The following is a 23098-nucleotide window of genomic DNA, read 5'->3' as shown; positions in this document are numbered from 1 at the left end:
TCTCTTCTCGGGCATCCCCACGTTTTAAAAAATGCCTCAGTCACCAACTCCACTTGAGCCGCTTCCCTCTCTCCACACTCCCTTCTTTCCCTTGTTGCACCCTTCTTCCTGTTACTACTTTCCCTTGTTGCACCATTCTTCCTGTTACTACTTTCCCTTGTTGCACCCTTTCTTCCTGTTACTTCTTTCCCTTGTTGCACCCTTTCTGCCTGTTATAATTGTATTCATCGATCCTCCACACCACCTCTTCTTTTCAAAGCCCATCTTGGCGCCTCTACCTTCCACTGCCTCCTACCTCTTGCACTCTACCTCCCGTCACCATCTACCCCTCCATTTCTCTCACTCTCTGCCACTATATCTCTCCTGCCGCTTTCACTCTCTCTCTCCATACCGAACCCCAGGCCTGGCATTAGCGGCAGCAGTGCCCGGGCAGCAAAACAAAAATGTGGCGGCACCTCCCCATGCGCCCCTGCTCATGCAGGGGCACCTTTTTCAATAGGCGGTGATGCAAAAGCATCAATGCCCTATTGTTTCGGGGCGCATTTAATTTCAACAGGGTGCCTGCCATGCCTTCTCCTACAGCGCCAACTCGGGGGAGACCTTAAAAGACTTCCCCGAGCTGGTGTGGCATGGGGGATAATGGCACCCCAGGCGGCCCTGTCCCAAGGCCGGCCCCGTCTACTCCATACCTCTTAAGTCACCTGTTTTTGGTGGGTATTTACCATTGTGCAGTCGGCTCAATCACGCAGCCAGCCTTTTACTCGTCCATAGACTTCAATGGGCTCTCACCCGCCAAAACCAAAATAGACTAGTTCACCCCTTCCCCCTTGGTGACTCAAGGGTTGAGAATTACTCAACGTCTGTCCTACCCCATACACTTTCTGCTCCCCAGCTATCTCTCATTACACTCCACCTCTCCCTGCCCCCCGTCCCTCTCTCTCACCCCGCATGCGCAGCGTAATCTCAGCCCTCTGCTTGATGGACGAATTCCTTCTGTCTCCGCAGCGCCGCTTCTGCTGCCCGGGGCCCCGTCAGCCACCTCTGACTGCTTGCTTACACCGCCCCTTGACAAGCAAATTACAGGTCAGCTCCTGGGAGACCGCGCCATCTAAATGCAGGCCTAACTCAATCAGCCACTCGTTAAAGTAATAATAGGCTTTATTCAATTGAGAGCAAAAAATACCTACCGGCGACGGCGAGCAGCAACACACAAATAGCAGCGGGCTCGCCCGAGATGCGTCAGCACGCAGCTGCGCTCCGCACAGCTCTCCGTCTGCGTAGGCCTGGCCCCGAGTCCAGGGCCTCGGCAGCCTGGGTTCCCCTATCACTTTCCTTAAATGAAGCAAACGGGCGCATGTTTTAATGTGTGGGTGCAGGTAAACTCGCAGCAGCGTGCTTTGTTTAGCAGGAGTTATTTCACACCACCGCATCACCGGCACATCAAAAGTTTCTTAAGACCCACGTCGAGAACGGAGTGGGAATCGGCACATGGACGCTCTCTCGGGAGGACTGTCTTAAAGGGACAGTCCCCCGCAACGGAAGGGGAAAAGAAGGGGGGGAGTGGCCGGGTACCAGGGTGAGATGGAGAGGGGAGTCTGCGATAAACGGAAGGGCCGGACGTGAAAGAGAGGCGAGACAGCAGCACTGCCACAGGTGACGGCACTGGGTGCGAAAGGGAGGCGAGCACGCGGGAACCCGGAAGCAGAGTTGTGATGGGTGAATAAACCAGGTCAGAAGCGGAGTAACCGAGCCAGGGGGGTGGCTGGGGGCGGTAGGCACACGGAAACCTGGATGGAGGGGAGGTGAGGGGAGGGAGGGGGGTGGTAGCGGGCAAGATCAGCTGGAAAGGAGAGGCAGCAAGCATGCGATGAATAGCGGAAGAGGGGCTGGTGGGGGATGGGCGGAGGACTTCACCAGCGAAGGAAGGAGGAGTAATAATTAGTGATGAATAGAAAGACATAGCTAGAAGGGGGGTAGGCTGTGATGAATGGAGGGCAGCGTGATAAGGAGAGTGATGGCACGGTGTGATGAATGGAGGGCAGAGTGATAAGGTGAGGTGTGGCCGTGGCATGGTGTGATGAATGGAGGGACAGTGTGATATTGTGAGACATGGCACCGTGTGATGAACGGAGGGAAGAGTGATAAGGAGAGTTGAGGCACAGTGTGATGAATGGAGGGCAGAGGGATAAGGAGAGTGATGGCACAGTGTGATGAATGGAGGGGCAGTGTGCAAAGGTGAGGGGTGGCATGGTGTGATGAATGGAGGAACGGCGAGCGAAGGGGGCGAGACAGCCTGTGATAAATGGAGGGCTGAGTGAAAAGGATAGGACACCCATGGTATGATGAATGGGGGTCAGTGTGGAAGGGATAGGTGAGGTATTAATGAATGGGAGCATTGTGAGGGGAGAGACGGACTGTTATCCATGGGGGAAGTGTGATGATAGGGAGCAGTGAGACATGGTGTGATGAATGGAGGGACAGTGTGAAAGAGAAACGCGAGACAGACCAATGAATGGGGTTATTGTGAGACGGAAACTGACTTGAGAATGGTTCAACAGTATGAGAAGGAGAGGAGAGACAGTCTGTGATAAGTGGAGGTCAGTATGAGAACGAAAGGTGGGGGGAGACAAACTGATGCATGGAGGGAGGGTGTGAGAAGGAGAGAAGTGACAGACTGTGATGAATAGAAGGATAGGAGCTACAGGCTTTAATGATGGGAGACACAGTGTGAGAAGAAGAGGAGAGGCAGACGGATACAAATGGGGTCAGTGTGAGAAGGCAAAGAGAGACAAACTGTGATTAATGGATGGCAGTGTAGGAAGGCGAGGATGGGCAGTGCGAGGGTAGATGAGACAGACTTTGATCAATGGATGGCAGTGTAATAAGGTGAGGATGGACAGTGTGAGGGGAGAGGAGACATACAGTGATCAATGGATGGCAGTGTAAGAAGGTAAGAATAGACAGACTGATAAATGGTGGGACAGTGTGAGGTGAGAGTAGATAGACTGTGTTTAATGGATGGAATGGATGGCAATTTAAGAAGGCAAGAATAGTCAGACTGATACATGGAGGAGCAGTGTGAGGAGAGAGGAGACAGACTGTGATCAGTGGATGACAGTCTAAGAAGGTGGGGATAGATAGACCGATACATGGTGAGAGAGTGTGAGGAGAGAGGTGACAGACTGTGATCAATGGGTGGCATTATAGGAAGGCGAGGATGGACAGTGTGAGGAGAGAGGAGACAAGCTGCGATCAGTGGATGGCAGTGTAAGAAGGCGAGGATGGACAGACGGATAAATAGAGAGACAGTGTGAGGAGAGACGAGAAAGACTGTGGTGAACAGAGGGCAGTGGGAGATGGAGATAAGAAGGGAAACCTGTGACCAAGGGAGGTGCAGATATTGAAGTATGTCTAACTTGTTGCCAGGTTTTTTGGGGTACCATGTGATGCTGTTATGAATCAACTTCTGGGCACCAGTGTTCCAGGGATGAATATCGGTTTCTAAACCATCAATCATCCCCACACCTCTAGTACACCAGAAGGGATACCGATTGGAAACATAAGCAAATTATAAACCTCCTTGCCCAATTTTGGTAATGTGGATGGAACAACAGGTTTATGTCCGCAAGGTCGTGGATCGTTGGTTAGTTGCAACACAGCGGAAATTCAATTATTACCCAATGATAAAAGGTTGTATAAACCTATCTACTTTATTATTATTCATCAAACAGTTCTAGCACCCTACAAAATACTACCTGCCCTGTTAAGGAATGCAGAGGACAGCCAGTTTCAAGAAGGAAAAGGGATACATTCTAGATACTGACATGAGGTTAGTCCATAACGTAATTAATCATAACAGTTCAAGGATACTTTGTTTCAGCACAAAAGGAGCAATGGGTCATAACATGTCACTAGGGGCCTTCAGAGAAGGACCAGGGGGACAGAACCATAATGAGCCTTGTGCTTGTAGAAGTTCTTGGTGCTTGACGGGGTAGAGTCGGTTTCAGGGAGCTTTGCAGCTTCTGCGACGGAGTTCAAGATGGGAGACAGCTGCGGGTATCAGTCGGCAGGCAGTTCGACGCTCAAGGCTGGACAGACAGCTGCAGGCCGGCCTACACAGTGGCTCAGAGTCCGGAATCATTGTCTCCCTACTGGTCGGGGGGGTCTCTATCAGTGGTTAAGGCATGTCGGACGGCGTGACCGACTGCCGCATGACAACTGGCTCAAAAATGTCCTTTAAGGCAGATGCTGGGAGATGCTTGTTGATGCACTCCTACTAGCTTCTTCACTGGGCTTATGTCATCCTTTAAGGAAGACAGCCCAAAGTTCAGGATAGTGTTCCAGGCAACTGCCTTGTCCTTGGTTTGGTTCAGAGGCTCTCTGGCACTTCCCACCTAGGAAGCTTGCTGCAGAGCCTAGCAGGGCACAATGTGTGCTGGCTGGGTACTGGTTCTGGAGCTGCTGGAGGGTCCTCTGGATTCATTATACCCCCCCCCCCCCTGCTGTTCACTGGGAGATGTTTAGGGGAGGGATCTTGCTTCCCTCTTTGTAAATCCTGGCCTTCTTTCACTTGCGGAAGCTGTAAGGTAGACTGTACCTTCAGCCAGGGTCCAAATGAGTTCTTCTTCTTGTTTTTCCTTGCAAAGTCTTCAGATGATCTTCCCAAAAGAGGGGATCAGCCCTCTTTAAAGACAAATGGCCCACAGTTTTTCTTTTTTTTTAAATTTTTATAGCATCGAAAGCCGGCGCTGACACAGACAGAAAAGTAACCAACATAAAAACAAGACAAAGAATGGGCAGTACTAATATGCCCTTGCTGAGAATAGGTATATCCTAAATGTCCGGAGAAATTAACTGAAAAGGTGTGTCTTTAAAGACGCGCAAGGTAACGATTAGATTGCCATGCTCACAGGCCCCGACGAGGCCTGCAGATTACTACTGGTTCCCCAGACACCCTTCAATTAGGTTGTGTCCTTTGCTTTCTTTCCACAGGACTACAGCTTTCCATGTCAGCACTTGGATTTATACAGAACCTGCATATGGAGTCATGAACAATCACTCCTGATTCCCAGATAATGATCAGGGTTAGTCGCCCTGTACAGACACCATTGTTTGCATATCCACCAAAGTGAATGTTGCACTTTTCATCAGGCCCTACTCGACTGCTTGAGCCTGCAAGCGAGAGGATGCTTCCGCCCTGACACATGAACATTCTTCACATGTTCTCCACTCCACCATTGTTTACAGCTCATTTAAAGGTCAGTCCAAGAGATGAGGGCTAGCTGCATTTCGCTATTTTAATCTAAATATATGTTTTTTTAACCTTTGTATTGTATCTATGAATGCACTCCCTAGTTACATGCCTAACACCTTGCACTTATATGTTCAACCTCCAGGGAGACCTATTAATACTTGGCCCTAGAAGAAGGCGCTCATCCAGCTGAGCCGAAACATCCGTGGTCACCGCTTCCCCCGCAGGGGTTGCCCTGAGTATGGACCACATGAACTTCTAAACTAAAATCTAGATGTCAATCAGTCCTTTGGTCACCCCTTTGCCAGGCTTTGATAGACCTTGCCCACAGGTCTCCATCTTACCCCTAGAGGGTTCTCACACTAGACTCCTTTCCCCCCTTTCTTTGACTTGTGCGATACTGTGTTATGAGTAGACCAGGGTTCTAATGTGAACTAGCATGGAGTATATGCATCTTTAACTCATGTCACTAGCTCATTACGTTTGGAATGATGCACATAATATATTTGATGTAATGTCTATATATACTTTGCTGAATGTACCTAGTAGATTCTTAATAATCTTACACAATTGATTGTGTTTATGAAACAGTAGAAAGTTCAATCAGATGTAGGTATTGGAATGTTTACATTACTTAATTTGTGTCTATTACATGTTATGTTAAAAACTTCAACTTACATCTACAGCCAAATAAAATATGCAGATGTAACTAGTCCATGTGTATTAATGGATTTCACTCAGTGACACAAACTTGGTTTTTGATCTACTGTTATTTTTACAAAGGTTTGAATAATTTTCTGCAAGAAATGATTGTGATTATACTTTGGAAGGCAAGACACCCCCCTTGTGTATATTGATTCTCAGCCCATAAAGTCCTGCCAGGCACAGGGCTGACCTTGTTTGTTAACCTCTGCAGCTAGGACCCATGTGGGCCTGTTTGAAGTATACTAAATTAGTATGTTAATTATGTTAATTGCTGCCATCATCTGCAGATGGTGAACAAATGGACAGGATGGATCCATGGAGCCTTTTATAGTTAATTAGGCTGGCCACGGCAGGAGCAAGATTTTGGCTCTTCTCCTTCTAGGATGCATAGTGTACTCCACCTGTCAGATCTCAAATAAACATGACAGGAAGGACTGCGCCTGTAGGCTGTGTCCACCCAGAGTACATAGGTCTCTGTGTATGTCGTGCAGTGAGCATAGGAAAATGTGGGTGTATTAGCCACACACAATTTCCAGAGGTTGATCTACCATCTTTCAATTTCATATACAATTTCAAAAAAGCCCTGGTTAAGGCACACCCACCGTGCGAATGGTCAAATTCCTTACAGCTGCTCACACAGGAACCCAAAGTCCTGAAGGAACTCTTTTGCCTGAAGAAAATCTGGGGTGCGGGAGGAAATACAGCATAAGGCAGACCAAAAATGTCCAATCCATGCATGGACTCTGGATGTTGGGAATTCAGCAGAGATGGATCCCTAGATCTCACCCAGGCCATGTCCAGTGATTATCGCCATTCTAACACCGCTTTCTTATTGCTTCCTGGGACATGTATCGTGAACGTATAATAGCATAAATCCAAACACTAACTAAAAACAGGGCAGGATATGATATATGATATTTTGTGTATTTCATGCTCAAACACAAGTGTTTCAGAGGACGTCCAAGCAAAGGGGAGAGGAACAAAGGAGAACAAAAACAATGATCTTACTAGGCCCAGTGACATTAAGAACGTGCAAGTTCATGGAAGAGGGAAGAAGGGGGGAAAGTGTGTGGAAGGTGGAGAAGTGGAAAGTGCAGAAGAAAGGGGAGAACAGAATAAATAGTACGTGCAATAAATAAATAATAAAGGCAATGAAAAAGAGGTAGTGCAGCCAGCAAGTGGCGAGTGCATGATTGGTCAGATGGGGTATATCTGATAAGTGCAGACAAAGAGTGGGGGACTGTATGGGTACAGATACAGATCCCAGTGCAAGGGGGGGCCCGGAGGCAGTGCAGGAGGGAGGCAGGAGGGAGGCAGAGCGAGCAGGTACCTGGCCCCGAAGGACAGAGGGTGGCCAGGTGCATGGTGCCAAGAGAGAAAAACAGATCAGCACAGGAGAGGAGGGGCAAAGGTAGAAATGAAGAGGAAGGTCTAGAGGTGCTTCTGGAACCAGAGATGGTTCTCCTCAAGTTTTTACAAGGTGGCTGGGAAGCTGTTCCAAAGGGAGGCACCAGCCGAAGACAGAGATCTGCCCCCAGCTTGTTTCTTTGAAAAATGACTAACCCTGAGGGTTTTAGAAGTAGAGGAGGGAAGGGCTTAAGAAGGGAGGATAGTTGAAGGTACTTTGGACCCAGGCACCAGAAAGCCTTGTGGACAATGCAGAGAGTTTTAAATTAAATTCTTGCATCCACTGGGAGCCAATAAAGGGATTTCAGAGATGGAGAGATACGATCCTAGGGCTTGAGGCCAAGGACAAGTCTTGCAGTCCTGTTCTGGATTAGTTGTAAAGGGCGAAGAGTGGAGGCAGTAGATTTAGAAAGAGGCTGTTACAGCAGTCCAACCTAGATAGAACCAGAGCTTGAGAGACAGTGTGCTTCTGAGGGAAGGAGAGGAAAGGCAGACTCCCTCTTAGGAGGTGCAGTAAGAAGTGTGACTTTTTAGAGATGTTGGAGATGTGTGCGGAGAAGGAACGTGTGCAGTCAAAGATGACCCCAAGGTTCTTGGCTTCGCAGGTAGGGATAGAAGGAGGGCAGCCAGAGGGCGGCGAGGGGAAAAGGTGGTGAAGGTGTACCGATGAGGAGGATCTCAGTCTTGCTGGCATTTAGCCGAAGATCGTTGGCGGCACACCAATTTTGAATGGCGATTAGGCAATCTGAGATGAGGGAAGGAGAGGAGGCGTCTGAGGGAAGCCTGAAAATGAGTTGGGAGTCATCAGCATAGCACTGGAAGTTTGAGCAGAAAATGGAAATGCAGCAGGCGAGAGTTGCCAGATATTTATTGAAGAGCCAGGGCGAGAGGTTAGACCCCTGGGGAACACCACAGGTAGAGAGGGAGATAGAGGATAGGAAAGACCCAAGTTATACCTGGGAGGGTCAATCCAAATGGAAAGAGGTCAGCCAGGCCAGAACCTGATCGGTGATACCCAGGTTGTCACAGAGACGATAAAGCATGATGGTATGGTTGACCTTGTCAAAGCAGAGGAGAGCTCAAGAAGTATGCGGATGGAGGGAATGTTAGAGCCAAGGTTTGAGAGCAGGTCTTCACGGATGTTCAGGTGAGCAGTTTCTGTGGTTCTGCCAGCTCTGAATCAAGATTGGTGGTCATGGAGAGAGCCAACAGAGTCAGAATGAAGGTTAAGCTGAGAGATGGCAAGCTTTTCCAGAAGCTTCCCCAAAAAGGGAGTAATGGAAATTGGGCAATAGTTAGCTGGACAGGAGGGATCCGCTGTGGGTTTCTAGAGGAGAGGATATACAAGGGAGTGCTTCAGAGGGGTAGAGAAAGATACAGAGGCAAAAGAATGGTTACAGAAATCGGCAAGGGCCGGAGCGAGGGTATCAATCTGGTCCTTAATGGTTTTAGAAGAACAGGGATGGCACAGGGTGGCTTTACACCCCTGACATGCTGTAGGTGAGTGTTATGAACACGCCAAAACTCCTGCTGAAAGGTGATAAGCAGCATATAGCTTACTCCTCTCCAACACCTCCCCACCCACAACCGATTTCACAACACCCTGTCCAACAGCCCCAGATCTGCTAGAATATACTCCCCATAGTGTATGTATAGTCGTGAGTTACGTAAATAGAGGACATGGTCCTTTTTCCTTCCTCCAGACTACAAGTCATTCCATCATTATACACCACTGACATGATGTCTTGTCAACTCTTTATAGGCAATCTGTATTCCTCTTGCGATGGGCTCTCCACAACCAGGCACAATACACCTTTTCTGTCCTCTCACACCAGACAGGATACCTGATGGCAGGCCTTTAGTCCTGGGCACAATGCTCTTTGCCCGACTGCCAAAACAGGACACGATACTCCAGAACTGGGCACGGTATACCAGGTGAGCCCTCACCAAAGTAACCTGTTCTGCTGGGTAAAAAGTACTCTATGAACTAAATCAATTGCATAATCGACACTGATTTGTCATATTAACCTCTCGGCCAATGCCCACCTAAAGGCTCCCCGCATCAGGCACTAGGACCCGAGATGTTTTGCCACAGATGAATGACTTGGCATGTGGATGAATTGTGTATGCATTCCTTCAGCAATATGTATTGAGGCAGGGGTGGCTTTACTGGCCGGCAATGGTCTTATTTTCCAAGTTAGAGGCCCGAGTGAAGCAAGACCTTTAATGCGGGCCCTAGGCCATTACTGGCCGGAAAAGCCCTCCTCCTCAGAACATATAGCTAGTTGCATCCTGGGCATGTACGCATGCGTGTTAAAAGCATTTTTTTAAAAGAATTCTGCTTCATGCAGCTTGCATGCATCAGTTTCCTTGAAAAAAACACGACATAAAACTACAGAGATGGCCACTATGCATATAGAAAATGAGTCCCTTTTCTATGTTGATGGAGTGATGACACGGTTTGGGCAAGGGACGAAACCGCAAAGGGTAAGTGTGGACTGTAGCAAGAGAAAATGGTGACCTGGAGGAGAGGTGCTACTGGCCAGCTTGGCTTTCCCATGTAGTAAAGACTGTGTTCCCAGCCACCTGATTGGTTGTGCCCTGCCCCCCGTGTGCTAATGATTCTCCTAGCAGTCCTTTGGTCACCCTCCTCCTTGGAGTGGTCTCCCTGCATCAGTAACCTTTGTCCCCCTAGTCCTCCATCACTTAGTCACTAGATCATCACTGGAAAACAAATGTAGGGAGCCTACCTTTCTTATCTCTCTTATGGGTAGAAAAGCATCAGACATTTCCATGAAATCCGGGTAGGCCACATCCAATCTTGGCCTGATTCACTCGTTACACAGTGAGTAAAAAATGTCCACATTTTCCTGGCATGTTTTCCCTTAGTGAAAACAACCTGCCAAGGATCATTGACTCATCGGTTTCAAGCTTTTCTGGACATCTTTATTTTATGGTTTGTATTTCTTTAAAAAAGAAAATAACAACATGTTATTGCACAACAAAGCAGCTCGTCCTCCCCACCCCTCATCAAGCCAAAGAGAGAAACACTCCACAAGGACACCCGAGTTAATTTCCCAGCACTGTCTTCCATGCCTCTGAACACAAACAAAGAGGTCGTTACCAGCAACACACTGTGTTCTCATTAGGGGAATTGGATTTCGGTGGGAAAATGCTGTCGTTATTTTCACATACAGAAGCCTCATGTTGAACGAGGGATTGTGTTCTCAGCCGGTTTATCACCAGCTTGAAAGATCACGAATTGCACATCTGGAGATGATCACGGCGTAAGTACGAACATGCATGCAGAAGACATGTTCCGCTTGGATCCTCCCCATTTCAGTGTGCTAAGACACCAGAGAAAGGGTTTGTGATATGATAGGTTATTTATAACGCGCTTAATACCCAGAGGTTTCCAAACGCGGACCCGGGGATTGAAACTGTGTTGCTCCGTGTCGGCTTGCTTCCAAGGCGAGCACGTTGCCCCTGAGCTATCCTCCCGAGACAAGGACTCCCGATGAGTCATATTGTGTACCAGACTTGATGGGGTACAGGATCAAAATGTGTCAGCTGTTGTGCTGAGCATTGCCTTGAGTTTTAGGAGACCACGCTTTACATCGACATGGTGATAAGCTCTTATTTGCCGCGTCTGCATCTAAAAAGGCGATTGCCTGAAGAAGGGCCTGTACACATTTCCATTCTGATCGAAACATGCAAAAGCAGTGACTCTGAACTCAGCCCCGGCCCCTTTTTTTAAAACAGGACACTACTCTACTTTGCGATTACCTGTAATTAATAACCCTTTATTAATAGTGAGAACTTTTAGATGTATAGTTACATGCACAGTTAAAGCAAACGTGGGAAGTAAGGTGCATTCACATCACCAATTTCCTCTATGCTGCAATGTACATAATCTAGTATTAGGTCACCACATCTTTTCCCAGGCACTTACCTGGTCTAGAGAATCCACAAAATCTCACATCCAGCCATGCTCCGAATTCCTGTTTTTGCCAATAAATCACACCAAAACTATTCCTTAGGGCTCTGTGCAGAACTACATTTCCCAGCATTCCAGCTAATGTGTCGGTCAGCATTCTTCCAGATCCCATGCAAGTAGTGGGCTTAGAACAGCTGTAGCAAAGCCATGTTGTACTCCCATGCACCTGTGATGTGTGTTAAACACTGGCTTTAGCACACATTTTGGCCCTGGCTATTGAATTCCCCCCCGGGCCAGTATTCCCCTTTTCCACAGCCCTCCATCCTTGTAAATGTGCTTCCCTCGTCCTTATTTTCTAATATTTCCCGCTGTACATTGGAATATTACTTTCTGTTTATGGTAACTCTTTCGAAATCCCCAAAATAAGCCCACCCTCAGCCAATTGTTAGATCTTCTGCAAGTTGCTTTATCTCCGCATTCCTTAGTGTCTCCACCCCCAACCCTGCCTTCACAACAAACTGAAACTCATCACCAACACAAACACCAGACAAGCTAGTCACAATCTGATGCACATCTCACTCTGCAAACTTAACATGCAGACAAACACAACCATTCAGCCAATGGGTGTCCACAGCCTGGAACACCCTGTCACACCACATCCGCACCCTCCCTTACCACTTTCCGAGAAAGTGTACCTCTTTCCCTACACCTAATGCAGCCCCGCCACCTCCCTAACCAGCACCTTCCCATCCTAATTCTGTTTCACCCGCCACCTTCTGAAATTAGGAACCTTGCACTCCGAGACACCCTGGGTAGGGCCAGCGCATAACAAAGATTTAAAAAACAAAAATGAAATAGGAAGAGGGGCCTCAAGGAGGTGGTGGCAAAATTAAAGCCACACACAGGGCCTTTCGAATGTGGCCGCGCGCCATGGACTCCGGCGCTGCACCCATCCTCTGTTATCTCAGTTTAATAAATCATAGACGCACGCAGAAGGGTTTTAAGAACCTTGCAATCTGTCAAATGACAAAACCCCTGAGCTGCCAAACCAAAAATAAAGCAAGATTATTTAAAAAACCTCCCAGTTCCTGTGATCAGGGCCTTGCATTCCTCTATTGCGCCACTTCATCTTTCTGGGGACTCAACTGCCTATGTCTCCGAGCGCTTATCAATTAATTATGCTTTTGGTGTCCGAACCTGCACGGGCTTCGAACATGGATTTAGGAATAGACCGGGTGGCGCATGAAACCTTAATGTGCTGGGTTGGGGGAGACAGAAGCGCATATCCTGCGAGTTGATTTGGTTGGTGTTTCTACTCAATTGGCGCTGGTGTATTTCGTCATATATGTTTTATTCCCTTTACTTCATTAAGTGTAATAAGTATGGTCCACACAATTCTCTTTAGTATTTAATTGGTGATTTATTGAGGTTTCCTTTGTTTAGGAGATGGTGCCGACACGTGTTTCGACCCTCAGACAGGCCTTTATCAAGGCTGAATTGGTGATATGCCTTGAGACGTTTTTATGTATGGGCTGGGGGCCTCTTGATTATTTCACAGTGTGTAATAGATAGTCGTCTCTGGTTAGGCATATCTCCGATGATTGTAGCTGAATAGCTTGCGTCCGTTCTTCTGCGCCGTTCCGCATTCATATAGTATTTGCTCAGCAGTGGGTGCACAGAGCTGATGTTTCCCACCCCATTCTGCAGAGCACTCTTCTGTCTTAAACATTTCACCTTCTGTATTTAACGTTCAGGCTCCTGTACGAAGAAGAGGGCAGAGATATGCACCAGCAGCAGGGTTCAAGTCGAGGGACCACACAGGTGGATGGCATGCGCCCACTTCTTTTAAAGGACTTTCGCTGTCCCCCAGCTGTGTAAGGAATTGTAAAAAAAAAAGGTGTTAATCATTTAGGGCCCGATTCATGGAATATTTGCCTGGTATAAAGTGAATTTGCGCTGCTGAAAAATGGCTTTGCATTGCCGACACAAACCCTGATTCATGGAACCGTGCAAAGTGTATTTTTTGCGGTGCAACGTCCTGGCAAAGTCAGCACATAGTCATTTTTGCATTTCAAAATGAGTTTGCCCGGTCTTTGCAGAGCAAAAATACACTTTGCACGGTTCCATGAATCAGGGTTTGTGTCGGCAGTGCAAAGCCATTTTTCAGCAGTGCAAAGTCACTTTGTACTGGGATGGTATCGCCTGAAGAAAACGAATTGGAAAATAATGTAGCAGAAAATACCTATTTTATTTTATGGAATGTTTTAATATTTTGTAAAATTTTTCCAAAAGAAAATAGATAGGGAGTTGGATTAGGGAATAAATTAAGGTGGATGGAGGAATGGTGGGGTGGAAGGGTGTGCAGGGGTCTCCCACCACATTACATTTCGAAAACAATTGGGGAAAAAAAGAACAACAATTGAAATTTGATTAAAGAAAAGTTGGTGTTTTTTCGATATTATAACGTAGATCTGTTTAGAGCGAGGAGGGGAGGCAGGAAGGAACAACATGAAATAGAATCAAAAACACCAGGTTCCACGTGATCAAGAGTAACCCAAAAAGGAAACTATCTAGCAATGGAAATGCCGTAGCCCTCCGTGGTGGCATCCTAGCAGTTGATTAGGGATTCCATTATGCGCTGCTATTGCACTGCGGTAGAGGATTCAGCATTCAGAAAGAGAAACAGTTGCTAATGGCTTCTTATGGGGGCCAGTCGCAGTCATGAGATGGGGTTCCTCACCCAGCAGCATCAGCAGCGACCATTAACTGGGGCTGACAGTGAAAGTAAGACAAGCCAAGGCACTGTCACCTGATCAGATAGTGATGAAATTGCTTTTACTATCCAGAAAACCAAGACATGATGAAGTCGGCACAGTGTTAATGGGGGATTTAGTGAAGCAGAAACTGCCATTCATGCAGGATTGCACCCGACGAACGCAGGGCACTGTGCGCAGGCGACGCCCCCCACAATCGACCGGTCTTCCATAACGATGCCTCAGTGATAACAGCTTATGAGAGCGCTACTCGAGCTGTTTGCTTCATCGCCAGGAACTTCAATGCAACACCCTACCAATTTCCACCCTGACCTGGATGGTGGGTGATACAATCACAGATGTGACGAAAAGAGGTGACCCAACAGTATTCCATGAATAAGATTGTATTAATGACAGAAACTATGTTTTAAAAAATGTATGAACTCTTCAGGTGCCACTGGGTATAGTTTTGCGGCCTGAAGGAAACACAATGGACACTCTAGGGCCAAACAGCCTGTTGTTGCCTACAGGAAACCCAAATACACTCCTACAGGGCTGTGTCCTTCAAATTCAATTATTGTGTTCCATGTAAGTTCAATCAAGCACATTTCATGACCAAAATGAGTAATTGTCCCTTAATACAAATGTAAATGTGAAATGCTTGATACATTTCTGAAGGTGCCAAGCCATAAAATTCAGGGTTGTATACAAATTGTTTGAACTACAATTGTTCGAATTACAATTGACCTTTGCACAACTGACCAAATTTTGAAGGTCAGTTGTTAATTATATGTGGGGGGGACATCCCCCGCAACCCCCCACCCAATGCAAAACCCCCGCAAGCCCCCGCCCAAACCCATTATATATATATGGTCAATTGTGCAAAGGTCAATTCGGACCCTTGAAATTCGGTCAATTCGGGGATTCGAACAATTGTGTTCGAACAATTTGGGTAATACCAAAATTCTGTACATTCGTAATTTCATATCAATTATGCACCTCAAAAGATTTTACACATATAACAGTTTAATATGTTCAGTGAAAAATGAGCACAAAACAATTGAATCTCCATTCTCCCGACACATTTCGGATAAATCTCATTATCCTTCTTCAAGGCTTCATAGCTGTCCCTTATTTTTCTCAAGTGGACTAGAATGTTCTTCAATATATCTAAAAAGCTAGTATTGTGTTACACCAATGTTCTCATGTATGATACACTCTTACATCTAAAACGTAAAGGGGCACCTGACTATTCCCTGATCTCGACAGGTGGAAACATACATCTATAAACTGATCAGGGCGAGTCAGGATATGTGATGACCCACTATTTTATTATAATTATTGTTTTGACCAACAACAAATGAAACATATTAAATCAAAAAAGTGACACAGGTAAATTGAAATCATACATTCCCTACATTGAAAAGCAGCCAACAATACCGAAAAAAGTCTAAAACATTCAAAAAGGATGGAATCAAGGCTACAAAGCCCCTTAACCTTTTCTGGAGTGCAATATTTTTACAAACACCAAATTAATCGGTTTGGTCAACAGTGTTACCACATGAGCACTCTGTGGTAATGGAATTGTCGACACGTCTGTGTTTCGGCCTTGCAGCAGAATTGAACTGATGTGACTTCCTCAGCCTTCATCAGGATGGGGAATTGTGAGACATACTAAGACATGAGGTATTCTGTGATCGTGCAGGGGAAAGTCTAGCATGTATGATGTGAATTTGTGGCAATGGGCCTCATTCCGAGTGCAGCGGTAAGGGGTTAACGGCGCCGGTAAGGATGCCGGTGCCGTTATCCCCTTACCGCCGCATTCCGAGGTCCTTTAGCGGGTCCCACTAAGGGCGGCTGGTAGGGAGCCGCTAAAGGACCAGGGAGCTAATAGCTCCCTCCCCATTCCCATTGAGCCCTACTGGGGCTCAATGGGAAGGGGGGATGGCTTCCCTGAATGGGGACTTACAAGGTCCTCCAAGGTTGGAATGACCCGGTAAGTCCCCATTCAGGGAACCCGGACCCGAGTTTGGAGGCAGCCATGGCGCTAATAGCACCATGGCTACCTCCAAACTCGTAATGAGGCCCAATGTGTTGGAGATATGGAGTGATATCTGGAATGAGATCTCAAGCATTCTGAACATGGTTCTTGGTGTGGATATGGAATATGACTTGCGACTTTAATTCTGGGAGTGGATACCAATCTGGAGGACCTGTCCTACTCGCAGATGAACTGGCTCTTTAGGGCCTCTATGGTGGCCAAGAGAATGATGTTTCAGAACTGGAAATGCGCCATCTTCCAGTTGTCCTGTGAAGTTATAAGACACTTTTAGGGTGCTGCCAGAGGTGTTGCTGGGAGTTCAGGGGGTAGAGGCAGGGACGTCATTTAGGGGTCACCAGAGGTCGCAACTGCGACCTCTGTCTTAAAAGAAAAATGAAAAAAAAAAAGGGGTTTTTTTTTCTTTCCATAATGCAAGTTCCTGGGCTGTGGCCAGCACCATGTGGCTTTTTACTTCTGGAGTGGCTGGCTTTCTTGTTCAGGCCCCTTTAAAAAAAAAAATGAAAAATAAGAACAGGAGTGCCACAAGTCTAACACTTTCAGCACTGAACCTAAGTAAGAAAGAATAGGAATACCAAATAATGTGTCTTTCTGGAATTCTATACAATAATTGCTAGACTCATCAAAGGTTTATTTCAGGCACACTTCGGGGGGCGAGTCACTGATTTAGTCTGTTCTTAAATGCCTCAACTCAGTCTTTCATCCTTCTGAGGTCGATAAATGAGTACCAACACAGGTTGGGTAATATTGGGTGTACATTTTTTCTATATAAAGCGCTTAAGCGCAAGTGCTATATAATAACACATCATTATCATTTTGTCATGGACGTCTGCTTGCATTCGCAGTAATTTAGTAATATGGGCCTATATACACTGATCTTAACGATACATATGGGGATCCATTCTTGTATGAAATGTACATCACATTATAGTTATATCGTAACCATATTTTTTGTAGTGTACAATGCTCTGTGATGCCACTTCCTGCTTTGCAAAGGGTGAAAGGTTGTGTTCCATCGCTTCCCGCTATATCACTCTGGGGCGGGGTCAAATGACATCATCTCCTGTGATGTCATCAGGGGTCAAGGATCGTGTGATGTCACTTCCTCTACCCCTGGCATTTTGGTGAAATGACGTCCCTGGGTAAAGGGGAGGGTATAGATGTGGGTCTTTTGCTTGTAGCCCTGGATAGAAGCTCAGGGGCAACATCCAAAAGGCTAGCTAGCACTGAGTCCCGACAGTCCTGACATTAGCGCAGTCCCAGATCTTTTACAAACCTAGCAACACCCCTGGGTGCTGCAAGGAGAACTGGGACAAAATGATACTGGTTTAGTTTCGCATTACTTGCACCAGGGCCAAAAGCAAGACACATTATTTAAAAAACAATCTTGTTTTGCACTTGTGCGGTGTTATGTCAATATGCTTTTACACTGTGCCAAATCCCTTTCTCTGTTGTTTGTAAATGCAGGCATGCATAGGAGGTGGGAAGTGGGTCAAGTCCTCTCTGCATTTGCCAACCCAAATATAACACAGCGTGTCGATATAAACTCCAATACAGAAGAGACATGCTATAATGAATACGAAAAAGACTCCAGCACTCCAGTGGCCAAACGGCAGGGAACTGAAAGGGTTAACGCTGCTAGAATGGCCGCGTCTTAACAATGGTGCAGCAAGGTGCATTGTACCGCCGTCGCGGCTTCTGCGCCGCCTGGGGGTGCAAGGACGGGTGGTTACGCTGCTCGATATCTATGAGGTCTGTAAGTAAATCATGTTTACTGGCGCGAGGCAAACTGCTTTCAGAAGCCTGGGCTGAGAACACAGTCAGCTTCACCTTCACAAATGAGAGTTTGCCTGTGAAATACCTCGGGGGGAACTCCTGTTGCGATCAAATGCGCCGGCGGCGTGATTTAAGCAGCAGGCGGCTGTTTTCTGCAACTTTTTGAGTTTTGAATGAGGATTGCTGAGGTACGATCTCTCATCCTGAGTTAAAAGGGAGGAGTTTGATAAAGCTGGGATGCAGGCTGTCCTTTGGTTCTGAGAGAGATGGATGGAGGACTTCTGTTCAGACCTGTGAAGAGGCAAACATTATTAAAGGTGTACCTGGCACCTCTGCAGTGGGGCGGGGGGAGCAGCAGACAGCCAGAGACAACGGCAGTAATTGAGTTCAAACAGGAGAGAAAGAGACAAACTCAATTGAATGGGGAGTGTTATCCGAGTTTCCGTGGACAGAGAGAAGGATGGTTGGCCCTCACTGGCGTTCAGGACTCCAACTCAGAGAAACTGACTGGTTTGAGGACCTTCGTGATTTCACGAATCACAATCAAATTGCAGGAAGAGGAGCCATTTTGGAAAAGTCTCAGTTCCACATCTCTCTCATCTCTTTTTTTAGTTTTGGCCCGTCGTGGTCGTGGTGGTCTTAAGCATCACCATGATAACATAATATTGGTATGTAAAATATATGTGGATTTGCACTTTTTTCTGGTGGGATTCATATGTGGCAGTGGAACATTCTCTGTACTATCTTCTATTATCTAATTCTATGTCACATTAAGATGATTCAAAATCAGTTATTCCTGCATGAAAGTCAGCTGCCTTACACTTAATGTCCAGTAAGATAATTGTTTGTCAAATTTGGGTGATTTAAAACAGCCATGTCTGCCTGCAAAAACAGCTGTCTGAAAGGTAATGTTGTAATTGCTGCTATTAAGCAGCTCTTGCTAATATCAAAATTCTTAACCAAGTGCGCCATCAGCCACTTAAATTCTATTCAATAAAATGTGCCAGCACTGAGATCCGGATTAAAATGCTTCGCTTGTCTCATTACTTCTGTTTTGAATGGAGAAGGTAAATAATAGTAACAACACATATTATGTTTAGTTTTTGTAGTAAAAAAAGGTAAAGATTAATACTAACATTATTCGTGTATTTTCAATGAATGGTAGAACATCGAAAAATCTCTCTCTCAATATATATATATATATATATATATATATATATATATATATATATATATATATATATATATATCTGAATGTGTGTGTATGTTCGTATGTTAGTCCGGCTATACAGATCCACACCGTTGAACCCACATCTACCAAATTGTGCATGGATTCTTCTTATGTCTGGGCCAAGATTGTAGTCTATGTTTGGATGCAAAAACATCACTCGGTAGACACCCTCATTTACTGATGTTCTACAGGTTCTAGACCCTCATTTACTGATGCTCTACAGGTACTAGAAGGAGGCAAAATTTATTAAAGTTTCTGAAACAAAATGTTCGATATGTTGGTTATTCCTTTGAAATGTATTACTACTGTATACATTTCGAAAGTGTTTATTAAAGCATTTTTAAAGGGAATAAAAAAAATGTAAAATTCTTTTTTATCAAGCCACTCCAAATATGGGAAATGGCAAGGTTACAGTTTATTTATTTATTTATTTGAATTTGTAAAGTGCGCTACAGCCCAAGGCATCGAGGCGCTGTTGCATGTTTACAGAAAGAAGAATACTTGGTTCAGTTTACTAAAGTTCATTCACGAGAAGAGAGCACAATCAATCTTTCTTGGACATTTTCTCAAATGTGCGGAAGCCATTGAGTGACTGAAACATGCTGCACAAAAAACGAACATCACTTGGAAAAGCTCCATCTGATGCAAAGCGAAAAATCAATATCAAGAGCTTCTGAAACACAACAACAAACAGCAGCACGACTTGCCAACCAGAGGACAAGAGCAACTTTCTCCAGGACAAATTAGACGCCACAGCAAACTGAAGCAAGACTTGCCAACAAGAGGACAAGAGCAACATCATACAGGGCACATGAGGCACCACTCGATCAGGAAACGGGCAACGCCATGTACCGCAGCTAGCATCTTCTAAAAAATATATAAAAAGGTAGAATATATCTGCATTTGGAGAAGCCAAAATGGTTGGCTTTGCTACTGCTTAATATTTCATAAACAAGATTGGTAAGTCTGTAGTTGAATATGAACCCTTGAGTTTCTGATGTTACCTTATGGCTAACAGTGGGGCACACATTCTGATTCATGGTTTCTAAGTGGTGTAACTCTTCGATAAGTCATCAGGTTTAGGGTTAAGGCTGGGGTCTTCAACACAATATTGCTCTTAAATCTGCTTAATCGCAAACTGATTTTCACACTTAGAATTTTCGCTTCACCATCTGCAGCCAACAGACTCTTCACACAGTGACAGTCGCCAGCCGCACCCGTCTTGTGGGCAGCCTCGTCTTCTCCAAGGTCTTCGCCTTTATCAAAGGACTTGGGCCCCCATTCTCAATCCACATCAGTCTCATATCTAACTAGTAACTGGTCACCACCTACTGCTTTCGAGTTCTCCGGCACACCTTTGTAATGGTTTATCCAGTCTGGAATTGGGGAATGGAAACTCTGCAAAACCCCAAGTTATGCCCATTTAGGAAAGTGGGCTAAACGTTGCACACCCTGGATCATATTATGCATGGTGCACCTAGCTGTAGACAGTTCTTTACGCCAGTGACTTCACAGAGGGAACAATCCCCTCAGCTCCCACTTGGCATCTGTGGGAGTATCTAATTGCCCCATCCCATGGTGAAAACTGTGTTCAATCCCTCTCAGACTCCATTCACAAGCGCTTGGTCCACCGATACGCAGTATGACTGATGCCACCGGAGCATGTCTCACTGTCATGTATCATAGTGAACCATCCCCACTTTCCCTTGGCAGCTCTTGGAGTGTCTCATTGTTCACCACCATTGTAGAAGCGTTGTAAAACCCCTCTCAAACTCCATCCACAAGTGCTTGGTCCACCGATATGCAGTATGACTCAAGCCGCCGCAGCATGCCTCACTTTCATCTATCAGAGTGAACTATCCCCACTTTCCCTTGGCATCTCTTGAAGTGTCTAATCATTCCCCCACAACTGTGGAAACTGTGCAAAACCCCTCTGAGACTCCATCCACAAGTGCTTGGTCCACCGATATGCAGTAGGACTCAAGCCGCCGCAGCATGCCTCACTTTCATCTATCAGAGTGAACTATCCCCACTTTCCCTTGGCATCTCTTGAAGTGTCTAATCATTCCCCCACAACTGTGGAAACTGTGCAAAACCCCTCTGAGACTCCATCCACAAGTGCTTGGTCCACCGATATGCAGTAGGACTCAAGCCGCCGCAGCATGCCTCACTTTCATCTATCAGAGTGAACTATCCCCACTTTCCCTTGGCATCTCTTGAAGTGTCTAATCATTCCCCCACAACTGTGGAAACTGTGCAAAACCCCTCTGAGACTCCATCCACAAGTGCTTGGTCCACCGATATGCAGTAGGACTCAAGCCGCCGCAGCATGCCTCACTTTCATCTATCAGAGTGAACTATCCCCACTTTCCCTTGGCATCTCTTGAAGTGTCTAATCATTCCCCCACAACTGTGGAAACTGTGCAAAACCCCTCTCAGACTCCATCCACAAGTGCTTGGCCCGCCTGCTTGCAGTATGGCTCAAGGCACTGCAGCATGTCTCACTGTCATGTATCACTGTGGGAACCACCCCCGCTGCCTCTTAGCCTCTGCAGTAGTGTCTATAAGCGCTCCCCACCATTGTCGAAATGGTGTAAAACCCCTCTCAGACTCCATATACAAGGACTTGGCCCAGCGGCATGCAGTATGACTCAAGCCATTGCAGCATGCCTCACTATTATATATCACAGTGACCCATCCCCACTTCCCCTTGGCATCTCTTAGAGTGTCTAATCATTCCCAACAATTGTGGAAACTGTGTAAAACCCCTCTGTCTGAGGAGGATAGCTCATGGGCAACGTGCTCGCCTTGGAAGCAAGACGGCACAGAGCAACACAGGTTTGATCCCCAGGTCTGCGCTTAGAAACCTCTGGTATTAAGCACGTTATAAATAACCCATCATATCATATCATATCTCTCGGACTCCATCCACAAGGACTTGGCCCAGCGACCTGCAGTATGACTCATGCTACAGCAGACATGCAGTATGACTCATGCTACAGCAGACATTCTCACTGTCATGTATCACTGTGGGAACCACCCCCGCTGCCTCTTAGCCTCTGCTGTAGTGTCTATAAGCGCTCCCCACCATTGTGGAAATGGTGTAAAACCCCTCTGACTCCATATACAAGGACTTGGCCCAGCGGCATGCAGTATGACTCAAGCCACTGCAGCATGCCTCACTATTATATATCACAGTGACCCATCCCCACTTCTCCTTGGCATCTCTTAGAGTGTATAATCATTCCCAAAGCTTGTGGAAACTGTAAAACCACTCTGTCTCAGGAGGATAGCTCAGGGGCAACATGGTTGCCTTGGAAGCAAGACCACACGGAGCAACACAGGTTCGATCCCCGGTCCCGTGCTTAGACACCTCTGGGTATTAAGTGCGTTATAGATAACTAATCATGTCATATCATATCTCTCAGACCCCATCCACAAGGGCTTGGCCCAGCGACATGCAGTATGACTCATGCTACAGCAGACATTCTCACTGTCATGTATCACTGTGGGCACAAACCTGTTGCCTCTTGGCCTTTAGAGGAGTGTCTATAAGCACTCCCCACTATGGTGAAAACTGTGTACAATCGTTCTCAGACTCCATCCTCAAGTGCTTGGTCCACCGGCATGCAGTATGGGTCAAGCCACCTCAGCATGCTTCGCTGTCATGTATCACTGTGGGAACCATGCCCACTTCCCCTTGGCATCTCTTACAGTGACTAATCATTCCCAACAATTGTGGAAACTGTGCACAATCTCTCTCAGACTCCATCCTCAAACGCTTGGTCCATCGACATGCAGCATGGGCCAAGCCACCACAGCACGTCTCACTGTCAGATGTCACGGCCGTTCCATAGGCCAACCACCCAGAGACTTCTGGAACTGTCTCCTACATGCACTCCTACAATGCAGGCCTGTTCTGTCTTGATTTCACTGAACTATGGACATGCAAGGGTGGACGGACGACTCCCTCGTTTTG

General features: G+C 46.4%; 1 protein-coding gene and 1 long non-coding RNA gene across 3 annotated transcripts in view; one reads left to right on the top strand and one right to left on the bottom strand.

Annotated features, from left to right (window-relative positions):
- Positions 1-23098, bottom strand: part of PLCH2 (phospholipase C eta 2) — a 2067875-nt gene that overhangs the window by 1274176 nt on the left and 770601 nt on the right. The window lies entirely within an intron of this gene.
- The window catches only part of LOC138473624 (uncharacterized), a 46221-nt gene continuing 24574 nt past the window's right edge, over positions 1452-23098 (top strand). The window contains exon 1 of the long non-coding RNA XR_011268820.1: positions 1452-1729. This is a non-coding gene — a long non-coding RNA (uncharacterized lncRNA). The remainder of the gene's footprint in view (positions 1730-23098) is intronic.

Source organism: Ambystoma mexicanum, chromosome 8 (assembly GCF_040938575.1).
Source record: "Ambystoma mexicanum isolate Mex_15411 chromosome 8, UKY_AmexF1_1, whole genome shotgun sequence".
In the NCBI taxonomy this organism is placed as follows: Eukaryota; Metazoa; Chordata; class Amphibia; order Caudata; family Ambystomatidae; genus Ambystoma; species Ambystoma mexicanum.
Note: the sequence above shows the minus strand (reverse complement) of the source record. Positions and strands in the feature narration are given on the sequence as shown.